Here is a 12,006-nt window from a genome sequence, read left to right as displayed (position 1 = left end):
GAAGAACTAAAATGCTGAACAGCAGGTTGCTATTTTCATACACCTGTTCAAAAGACAGGAACTTCCATCTACAAGCTAATCACAAGTATGGCTGTGCTATAAGTCAGTGTTTATTTCCTTGCTTCCTGGGGATGTTGATAGTTGTATAGGTAGATTCCATTGCTGTATGCTATTAATATTCCTTTTATATCTTTACTTTTAAAATCTATATTGGCTTTATTTTAAGGATCTTCACAAAGCTGGAGAGCTGGGCAGGGGAAAGCATGAGCTGGCCAGGAGAAGTCTTTTCTGTGTGTCCCTGGGCTGGCATGGATAGATTTTGCCTGTCATGTACATGTACACAGAACCAATACTGGTCCTGTTTTTCCAACCTACTCCTTCGTAAGTCTAACAAAACCCAAATCAAGACCAGTTGTAGTGGCACGTGGTGTTCTACCTTTCCTTCTTTCTTTCCTGTGGTATCTGTCGTTACTGAATGTGGCACTTTTTCTGTTGAAGGCAGCTTTGGGTTTTGTTGGGTTTTTTTTTCTTATAAAACACTCAGAGCAGTTATTTCCTTTCTGGAAGCAGTTATTTGCTCTTCTATAATAATTTGTATATTCCCTAAATGCCAAAGGGATATTCTTCTTGCTAACTCTGGCTAAAATAAAATATAATGGAGGAAACCGCTGGCTGTACGTTAGGGCAGGTCAGGAAAGGGGCAAGTTGATTTATGCTTCCAAATGACCCAATGCCATGAAGCATTTAAAGGCACACTCACTTGCAAGCATGAGGGGAGTCCCTGGTTGCTGCTGCCACGCATGGCAGAGCAGCAGCCCCCACGCCAGCCTCAGGAGGAGGGTACCAGCCACTGCCTGCACTGTGCAGTACAGAGAGATGCTGCTGGTCCCACCTCTGCCCTGTGCAAAAGACAAGAGTCAGGAAAACTCATGCTCTCAGGTCATTTAGGTGCTTCCCGAAATCCTACATGATCTACTGAAGTGGCAAAGTAAATGAACAAATCACATTTCTAATGTTTTGCTCATTTCGTTTGATAGATTGCCAAGTGAGAAATTTCAAGGGGTCTACAAGTCATTCAGGTGAAAGAACGACTTTCTGCTGTATTTTTTATGTGAGTAAAATGCCGATCTGTAATGGATTCGGAGCCTTTATTCGGAGTTTGAACTTTAACATTCCTCAAGCCTCGGATTTTCAATCTTCAAAAGAAACCAGTCATTTCATGGCAAGTTATGAAACGTGAATTATTTATTCCGCCAGTAAATATGTAATTAGGCACATTTTGAAAATCTGTAATTAATCCCTCACCCCTTAAACCCATAAGAAATGCTAATATGCCTCTGAGGTAAGGTAGGTTTCTATAAAGGGCATTATGTAAGCTGTTCTGATCTGTTGTGTAATTATGTTTGCTGTCTGTAGTGGAGAAAAAAAATCCTAGTGAGAATTTGTTGTGGAGGAGAGGGAAGAAAGGAAAGAAAAAGCTTTGCTCCTCACTGAGCAGGAGGCAGTTATTAAATGGCAATATATCCAAGGCTTTTCATTTGTTTGGGTTGGGTTTCAAAGGGTGCAGTGCATGCATCAAGTAAGAAAATCAAAGCTGGTTATTTTATTTCTACTTGATACAGTAAACTATCAGCCATGCCTCAATAAACCCACAGCCAAGAAGCTGTTTTGGCCTGCCTCATAGATCCACAGCTTAGCACAACAGTTGACCCCCCCTTATCCTCTTTCTCCAGCAGCTCCCCCAGTGGACTTTTCCTGATAAAACAGGAAATCTTGAATCCAAGCAGTACCTTTTGAACCATTTCATGCTCACTTTTTCATACTGCATCCTGATAACACAGTATAAAGAAATACGACCAAATGCCATATATATATTTATGTATATGTATATTTTGTATTTGTGTATATGTATATTTAATATAAACATATAGAATAATAGAATGGTTTGGGTTGGAAGGGACCTTAAAACTCATCCAGTTCCAAACCCCCTGCCACAGGCAGGGACCCCTTCCACTAGACCAGGTTGCTCAAGACCCTGTCCAGCCTGGCCTTGAAACTGCCTGGGACGGGGCATTCACAGCTTCTTTGGGCATCCTGTTCCAGTGCCTCACCACCCTCATAGTAAAGATTTTTTCCTAATATCTAACTTAAATATCCCCTGTTATATATATAAAAATATGGCACAAGTTTATATATGCCTTATATATATGAATACATGGCGCAAGAAGACTTTTCAGCTTGGTTTTGGAGCAAGGAAATCTGTTGAGAAGAAAAATATAATTGATCTGACTAATTTTACCACTGTGGAAAGCTCAAGAGCAGATTGCTATGCTCAAACGTGGTTTTAGTTTGGAGCAACTCGACATATTTTAAGAGCCTTTCACTAACAGCAACTGCCAGAGCTCTGTCACTTCACTGTAGGAGTCTCTTGTTGTCATTTTAACTTCATTAAGAGGACAAGTGCACCGTACTACTTGAGCTGATGAAAGCAAGGGGAGATTTAAAGGTCATTGAGTACCATTTTGGTCAAAATTGAGCACTTTGGCACTTAGGATGGGATGTAAGGGGCTCCAAAGGGGCCAGCAATATTGTACACATCACAAAACATGATCTAAATTGGCTCAAAAAGCAAGAAAACAAGTTAATGCAGGTTAATGTTCACTGATGATTAGTAAATACAGCCACCTGACTGTAACTTCAGAAGCAGCAGGTTGCCATTTTCCAAAATAGAATACTAGGGGAAGGATTTTTCTGTATGATGTGCCCAGTTTCCTATACTGAAATATCACAAAAGTTGTAATTTTTGAGCTTAGTTCATTATTTTCTCAGCTCCCATCAGTGGAGGTGGATGGAAACCATCTCTCCTTTTTTTCTATGTAGATTTTCACTTATGTCCCAATGCAAGGACCTTGGCTCAGGCCCTGTGGCCTCATGATTATCTGGCCTCAGAAGCCCTCTGAAAGAGAAGCCTTTAAATATATGCTGAGCTTGCCCACCACACCTGGGATCCGGCAGCATATACTAACTCAGTACTTCACAAAGAAAGGCTCTCTCCCAGAAGTCAGCCAAAAGGTTGGGTATCAATCAAGCAGATCTACAGCCTGTTCACTTCTGAAATGCAGGTTAGAAAAGTTGTAGCTCCTAAAAATGTGCAGTAAGATGAAGGTGCCTACAGAAGCCAAAATACCCTGTCAAGACTGCTCCTCAACAGGAACATATCCCTGAGTCAATGGCATTTGGAAAGTGGTTACAGCAGAACTGAAGTGAGCATGGGGTTATTTTAGTCTGTATTACTCTAAAGCAGTCAGAAATACAGCTTTCTGTAGAAGCTGTTAACCTGGTGATGAGTTTGTCAAGGGTATTTGGATGTTTGTTGTCCTTATTAAAGGCCTTGGAGATGTGATGATCTCAGCATTTGTCTGAATCAAGCAAGTGTACTAACAGAGAGGATGCTGCTATACTGGGGATAAATATGAATATATAATCTATTCTGTTAAGATTTATTGTTCAAAAAACTTTTCATGCTTAGGCACCCTTTTAGGAGAAAGACAAACATTCCCAGGGAGTCATTTATGCCACCTTAAATAGATGTGTTGGCTTTTCCATACCAGTTAGCCCACAGCAGATGGATGAGACATCTAATTTTCTGGTGCGTGAATAGTTGACTGAGGTGAGTAGAAGCCCAACTCAGGCTCTCAGAGAACCTAGCCCAGATGGCAGTTATGAAGAGCTTCATATGCATTGCTGAAATTTTATAGTTTTTAAGCTGAGATGATAATTTCTGTGGTCCTAAATGATGAGTATTCAGCACTGGTACTTGGCAAAGCTGCATCTGCTTATTTTTTTTTCAATTACACATAAGTCAAAAAATAGTCTTGTTTGTATTTTAAGGGACAGTAAAAAGGGAATATAAATTCCCATAATGTGAGCTTTCCAATGAGGTTTCATTTCAGTTTTCAGTTCATTTTGTAAAGTGAATTTACAATCGAAATGCCGCCAGCGCACATTATAGCCAAAAGTATGCTGGTTTCAGCGATGGGGAGATAAACCTCTTCTCAGACTGTGCTTTTGATGCAGAGAAGTGTCTGTGTCAACAAAACAATCCTTAAAAATGTGAAGAACTGCTGCAAAGAGGAAAGGAATAATCAGTTCTCCTCGCCTCTTGCAGATAGGACAAGAAGTAATGGGCTTAAATTGCAGTAAGAAAGATTCAGGTTAAAACCTTCTTGTGATAAGGACAGTGATGTACTGCGAGACACTGCCTGGGGAGGTGGCAGTGTCTCCAGCACTGAAGGCCTCAAAACCCCAAAGATAAGCATCTGTCAGGAATGACACAGATGTCATGGGCCAGGGAAGGGACTGGTGACCTCTGGAAATCCCCTCCAGCTCTTTGAGGTGATGACTCTGGGGGGAATGCACTTTGGGGAGTCTGTGATGTGAAGCCACTGGAGAGTTGTGCCTGTTGCTGGCTGTCACCTGTGATAGGGATCCATGTTTTTAGGTCTGGGGAGCAACAACAGCAGGGCTGGAGCTCTGAAGATTGATAAATGAGTTTGAAGGAAATGAGGAATAAGAACTAGCACACCTCATTTCAGAAAGAAGTAATTTAAGCAAATTGGCCAGAATGAAGTCCAAGTCCTTCAGTGGACCCTCTCCGTGTTTTTCTGATGAACTCTCAGGGTGATTGCTGCCCAGCTTTCTGCTTAGCCACAGATATCCCTGAATGAGAAAATGGGTGAGGTTGAGGTGTTTCATTTGTGCTGTTCAACAGAACAGGAGATTGCCAGAAGAGAAGAGGAGAGGTGAAAAAGGGGGGAAATGCAACAGAGAGAGAAAGGACACTGAAGTATAAGGAGCCTTTAGAGGGCAGTAAGTATCCTTGGAGGGGAAAAAAGAGAAAGAAAGGTGGCTGTGGTGGGTGAAAGATGGACGTGTTCCAGGGGGAGCTGGAAGGAAATGCTCTGAGATTTTGGTTGACAAACCTCCAGACCGTACCGAACTTTTCAGGCTTGTTTATACCTGACTGGTTTCTAATAATGGCCATATTATGGAGCTTTTTCCTAATAAGCATGGGTGAATAGTAGGAGTGTAATAAATATGTTTCTGCTTGACCCCTGCCCAGATGCTAGTGGAAATTTGGTGTTACGTCTTTTAAACTCAGGACAGCGTGAGCCAGATTTTGATGTTAAAGTAAGGAGTCAGTGAAACAAAGAAAACCTGAAAATCTTGAAATGCTACCATGTGCTTTCCTGCACCACTAAATGGCCCCTCTCATGGGAAAGAAACAGATTCTTGGTCCCAAGATATAAATATGTATATGTAAGTATCCACATTGTGCAAACACTGTGCCTGAGTGCACGTAACCCAAAGGGAAGGGTGGAAGCGATGTGAAGCACGCACTCTTGTGGCTGCGGTCACTGCAGCCCCACTCTCGGTGATAACCTTCTTCAGAAAACTTTGACTCCCAGGCAAGCTGGGCCTTTACTCCAGATCAGCAAATCATGTCTGAATTTTGTCTCTTAGCTCCATGAGGAAAACGTCACATTTTTTATGCCACGTGTTTCTCAAGGGAATAGGTGTTTGCTCATCGTGTGTCTTACCTGTAACACACAGTAGGTCAGCAACCCTTACCGTTCTCTGCTTCACGCATACAGAGTTATGATTTTATCAAGGACATCAGGTATTTTCATAATACTGGCTATTTAATTAAAATATTCCCTACCTTATCAGAAGATGCTCTTATACTGTCGTTCATTAAACATTTGCTGTATGATAACTACAATGTGCATTTGCATTCCAAGTTTCTGGTTTTAGTTGCTCAAAGTAAAATTGCTCTTACACTGTAGTGTCTGCACAGGGCAGAGTAACGTGCTGCTTGCCTTGCCAACTGGTCCTTGTTAGTTGGTTTGAGCGGAAAACCATGGGAGAAATTTGGAGTGAGAAGGCATACAAATCTAAAACCAGGATCTAACGCACTGTAGCTGCTTTGCCAGCTTATCCGTGGGTCTTCCTGAGTATGTTTCATATAATTAGTACATTACACTTTTAATTGTTTTCCTCCTTGCAGTGCCCATTTCTTACATTTCTTCTTCAATGTATAGTACCCCATCAACATCCACATTTATAATTAAAGAAGATAAAGTTATAATATTCCTGAGGCAAAACTGCATTTTAACAACTGTGCTAATGTGGAAAACAACTTGTGCAGAATAAATATGCCCTACAATTAGTGGTACACCAACATTTTTCATGGTTACCTTACATATAAATAAACTTAAGCCACTGACATTTTTCCTGAGGACTTTCATCTCTGCAGCCCCAAAACTGCAGACAGATTTGTTGCAAGTAACACTATCACCATAGTAAGTTTGAAAACCCATTATTTTTTTTTTTTTGTCTAAATTCATCTGCTTTTGCATCTGCATAGCTTGGGGCTGGGCCCATAGGTCTGATATTGTCTGTCTGATGAATCGTCGCTGCGTCCTGGGCTCCCCGAAGCCTATCATTTGGCTAAGGCTAACAGGAGGTGACTAGGCAAAGCCGTTTCACCTGAGGGCGGGCCAGGTCACAGGTTACTTGTAATAGCTTCTCCATGCATCTCCAGACCTGTAAATGAGACCAGAGCCTGACTCACTCCACTACACTTTCTTTGTCTTAGACGGATGCCCTAATCAAACAAATTACCTAGCTCATGATCACAGCCACTGAGCCAGAGGTGGTTTTGCAGACGCTTGTCTGGAGCCCTCCAAGTCCCCTCGACTGTGCAGCGCTGCTTAGAAGGGCTAAGGTTTTCCACCAAAGGTAATAAAAAGATGTGCAGTCACTTGGCTAAGCTGGCCTCAGAAAAAAAAGAAGTCCCCAGGGACAGGGCGGGATGCATTTTGACATGCACAGCACAGCGTACTTCAGAGGAGGGCATGTGTATGACATAACGAAGGGTCTGGCTCCATCAGTGCTGGTGTACGTGTGTTATGGTTCTGCTGACGCAGTGAGTCTTGGTAAAGCTCAAATGCCCCATCAGTAAGAGAGTAGGTGTACGTTACCTCTGGGCAGTGATATGTTCTGCTTGGGGGTTGATTTATTTTTATCAAGAGGAGAGAAAGCTGAAATGGGCAAAAAGTTCATGTGTGGGGAAGAAGGTGAGCCCAACCATAAATAAATGGGCTCACAAAGCACTGATAGAGAAAAACATACAGGCGTGGTTTGTTTATTGTAAAAGTCAGCCTTAGGCAGAGGATTTAAAACTGATCAGCCCACTACAAACATATTATATTAGTCTTGTATTTATTTATTGCACAGTCCTTTAGTTTTATTTATTGACTGTCATTCCCTTCTGTACTGCAGGCAGTGCTGTCACTGTATTTTCTTAAAACTTCCACAATAAATTTGTAAACATAAAAAAAAAATTCCAGCCATTCCATATTTTTCTCCTGTGTTTTCCAGACACTTCGGCTTTTGTAGAAGTAATGTTGGTTGTTTACTTGATTCTGACTCTGGCAAAAGAAACATAACAACCTAGGTACTTTCTAGTTTCAGATGGTTTGTGTGATTGGAAAAGAGAAAGAAACCAGTTTTGACTCAGAGAATGAGCTACTGCAAACAATCTGTTGCTAATATAGTCTAATTGCTAGTGATATTTTGAGAAAACAATTAAATTGGAAGTGGGGTTACTTTGGTGTTTATTGTCTGTGACAGCTTCTTTTGGAAACAGGCTTGAAGAGCTGCCGAACTGAGGCTGTGATGATGTGCGAATAATACTTATCATCAATACAGAGCCAGCCAACGAAAGGGGGGCATTACAGAACTGGGGTGAACTCACCTGTTAGACACATCAGGATGGGCAGTGAGATGTTACATGGTCAGAGGTGGGTCCTTCCACTTGCCTCTATTTACACCCTGCAGCATCACCGTCCTTTCATTGTACTAGGACTGCAAAGATGCTTAGGTGCCTGTTGGGTATGAACTAAAAAAAAATCTTCATGAATTTTGTGGTTGGAGGGAAAGGTACCATATAGTGGAAGAAATACATTTAAATCACGAGTGTAACAGCTAGAGGGAAAAGCCTGGGCAAAATTCCCATGGATTTCCCCACATCCAGGTTTTCGCTGCTGGCTGTCACTGTGATTAGTTCAAGGTGTAAACAGACATGCCCTCTGCAAGCAGCTGTGCTGAAAAGAAGAGGTTGCCACCTACCACCAGACCTCCTGCTTGTTCTTTAACACCCTCTGCTGGAAAATACCACTGCCTCCTACCCACCAGCAAAGCTGCTCAGCTGGGGCCAGCCAGCCCCACTTCAAACACCTCCAGACAAGATGAGTCCATTCCTGTGAAAACGTCTGCCTGATGGGCTGCAGCCGTCGGAAGATACCTGGGAGGGAATATTGGTTGGATCAGGAGTATTTTGTTGAGTTTTGGTCGAGCTGTCAATTAGAAGCTACAGCTGATACGGCATTAAAGGTAGAAGAGGCTGTAGTGGTTAGAGACACAATGATTTTCAGTACAAAGAGGCCAGATCTTTGAAAATACGTAATGTGCCACACCTGAATTAGCCCTGGGAGCCACTGTAAGGGAGCAGATGCAGACCTGATGCTGATTACTGAACTTGGTACCACTGGAACAGGTCAGCGTGGGCCCAAACCATCCTGGCCTTCAGCAGATGCTGAGCATGTGTTGCTCTTCCTTAGTGTCAAGTCTTATTTAACCCCATTTGTATTTTGGTTGTGGAGTTGCAGAGTTTGCATTTGCAAGCTTTTCTGTTGTGGCAGAAAGTATACAAAATAGCCTTTATACCTCCTGTGAGGAAACTGATGCTCACAATATCTTCAGGCTCCATAAGCTAGAGATTTAGGAAAAGCATCAACTGCCATCTAAGTAGGAGCAAATTCAGGTGAAGAGTTTTGACAGCAAGAGACAGTGTCTCAGGAGCTCTCTTGTTTTTGCCCTCTATGCAGAACTGCTTGCATCAAGACCTAAAACCTCCTCTGTAAAAGCTGTTTGTGTGTGAGCAGATGGTATTTCATTGTCTTTTGCTACTGATCTTGAATTATCAGCCTTTATAATGAAAATGCCAATTCAGCCTTGACTGTTCTGCTATAACTCTACCAGGACCACTATAATGCACACACCATATATACTGAATATTTATTATGGTACTGTGCATATTATTTATTGTATACGCAACATATTTTGTAGGTGAAAAATGATACCTTATCTAAGTCAATGAGCATAACCAGGAAAAATATGGCAGAGTAATCATGTGATTCATAATTGACATCTGCTCTCCAAAGACTTGGACAGAATCTGAATTTTCAGCATACGCTGGAAACGCTCCTCTGTTTGCTGGCCTGGGCATAACCGTGCCACTGCTCTTCCTGGCAGCTCCATCAGTCTTCAGTATTGCCGTGATTCCCTGGGTGCATAGGGAAGCTGGGCAAGCACATGCTGAAAGTATTTCAAGAAGTTGCAAAAAAAAGTGCTGATGTTTTTCAGTGTCCAGGAACAAGATGAGGAAGCAGGGTTTTTTCTGTCCAAATGCTAATGAAGACTAGCCCCTGCGCATCCTTGGGGTTTTGTAGGTTCACAATGGAGTTTTATACATGTGTGCTCATACATATATGGATATATAAGTGCCATTTTTGGGGAAGCGTTTTCTGCTCTGATTTCACTACTCTGTTGATATCCACCATGTAGCGTGGGCATGGCCAGACCAGCAAGACTTCTGCAGCCTCACCCCCCTCCAGTGCACACAGCGTATAGGTTGCTTACACGAATTTGGAGCAATGTATGCTGAAATTGCTGAGAAAAGAGCATTTGGGGAATGGAGGTTACTGGCTTTACACACTTCTGCTTCTCCTGGTCATGACAAGCACATGGTGCAGTGGGTGACCTGGCTGCACTCAGGCCCTTTTAATAGGTTGAACCCAGGACACTCATCAGCCTAATTATTGACCAGATTCCCAGCGTGTATTAATGTATTAATGGGATACACAGGCATTAGCGAGCAACTCCCCAGGGGAGAGGGGGGCTGCAGAAAAATCCCCAGAAACTACATAATAGGTAAAGTCATACCTGGTCTACAGAGACTTGTCTAAGTTTAGGGAGAATAGAAGGTGGAATGTGAAGAATTGTTGAGTGGAGCTGCTCAGTTCAATAAGCACAAAGGCTTGAGAAGTTTTCCTTTCTCCAACTCTATTTTTCTTGCTTTTGTAGATTCTTTAGTGTCTGCTACTATAACTGGGAGGAATACGGAGCCATCTCAGCCCATTGCACCCTGTCTGCAATGCAACATCCTTGCACATGTGGGAGGGAGGGTAAGTGTGGAGAGAAGGGGATGACGAAGGGTTCATTGGTGTAAACAGCAACAGGGACACAGTGAGAGTTTTTGAACAGTCATCTGAATCACGTTATCGACAGCATCTAGAGACCAGCCCATATCTTTATTGGTTTTGCTCTTGCTGCGGGAACGTGGCCAAGTTTGTCTCGGCATCTGAGCTAGTCTTCCTTGTCAAAGCCTTTTTTTTTTGCTGGACAGATAAGGCTCCGTTTATAGCACACTTAAAAGCAACAGCTGAAGAGAACAGAGGCTTCACCACTTTGATATGCAAAAGACAACAAATTTTATGTATATATGGGGAGAGCTAATCCTGCTCTCGCTGAAGCCTTCTGGAAGATTCCCAGTGACTTTGCAGAGACTTTGAATTACGGCCAGCTTTTGCTTTTTTGCCTTTTTTTTTGTTTGTTTCTTTTTTCCTTCCCCTGTAGCAAAATGTCAGGAATAAATATTGTCATTCAAAATGGCACTGCGGTGCCTTGCAGCGCTGTGGTCCAGGCCCCTTTCCTCAGCAGCCTCCGAGGCATGCCGGGGAGGTGCCAAAGCACTGTGAAGCAAGGCCACCATCAGCTATCAGACAAGCTGGTTTGTACATTCAAAAGTCACAAAGAATACATAGATTAATTGGCTTAGTGAACTGCTAGGAAACCTGCATGCTCATTGCAATGCATCTCCTAGAGAATAAGATGTAAAAAGTCGTTTTAGAGATAATTGTAAATATTTCAGGTCTTCTGGGTATGCTGGCTCAATGGCAATAAAACTAGCCATCAGTGCTTTATACTGGCTAACCAGATCTGGTTTGGTTATGCTGCCCTTGCCTCAGGAGGAGTTGGTGGCTTTACTGAGAGCCGGAGAGAAACCAAGTTTGGGAGTAGTGGCTGCAAGAAAAGCCTCTTAAAAGAAGTGTTGAATTTTAATGAAAGTGGCTCATAATGTGTAAGAGGGAAAATGCTGTTATGTGTAAGTGGTCTTGCTTACATGTCTAGCCTGGGAGCTGTTGTGAAGCCTCATAGACTGTATCATGGGACTCAGTTTGCCTCAGAACAGTGTTCTGGTATAGTAGTCAGTCATCTTTATATACCCAGCATGTGCCTGTGCATATAGATAAGTAGATACACATACATGCATACATGTGTGTGTATATATCGGTATGTACATATATATGCATACATGTGTACATATATATTTATAGGCAAATTGCTTATTATTGAATAAACATACTATAACTATGTATGCATACATACATATGTATGTATGCCTTGGCTTCTATACATTTTTATGAGATAACCTAAAAAAGAAAGAACAATCTGTATAATGTAGGTACATAACAAAATATAAGAACTATACATATTTAAGTACATCTTGAGGCTTTGCATATATACAGATGTTTATATGGAACAGTTTTACAGGTATTGTACCTTTTCAGATAATACTGGATGAGCCAGATCATATAATATAGTGGATAACTGCTGCAAAGTTATCCTCCTATATGGGCGAATTGAAAGAGACTGTCTCACTGGTATTGTGACCAGCTACCCAAGAGGATGTCCACAAGTAGTGCTTGGAAGTGTCCTGGGAGTGATGGTCTTTGGCTTTAAAAAGCGGCCAGGCTGCCTCAGTGGGGTGGAAAGGGTTGTCAGGAGCAGCCCCTGGGGTGCAGCCAGCACCCGACACCC

General features: G+C 42.2%; 1 long non-coding RNA gene across 1 annotated transcript in view; it reads left to right on the top strand.

Moving 5' to 3' along the window:
• LOC133273251 (uncharacterized) overlaps positions 1-1,210 on the top strand; it is a 246,819-nt gene extending 245,609 nt beyond the window's left edge. Inside the window, exon 9 of the long non-coding RNA XR_009744696.1 lies at positions 1,038-1,210. This is a non-coding gene — a long non-coding RNA (uncharacterized LOC133273251). The remainder of the gene's footprint in view (positions 1-1,037) is intronic.
• The last annotated feature ends 10,796 nt before the right edge of the window (positions 1,211-12,006 follow it).

The sequence above is a fragment of the Pezoporus flaviventris genome, unplaced genomic scaffold (genome assembly GCF_033815535.1).
Source record: "Pezoporus flaviventris isolate CSIRO_AGI_PZ_B2104156 unplaced genomic scaffold, CSIRO_AGI_Pfla_v1 ptg000031l, whole genome shotgun sequence".
In the NCBI taxonomy this organism is placed as follows: Eukaryota; Metazoa; Chordata; class Aves; order Psittaciformes; family Psittacidae; genus Pezoporus; species Pezoporus flaviventris.
Note: the sequence above shows the minus strand (reverse complement) of the source record. Positions and strands in the feature narration are given on the sequence as shown.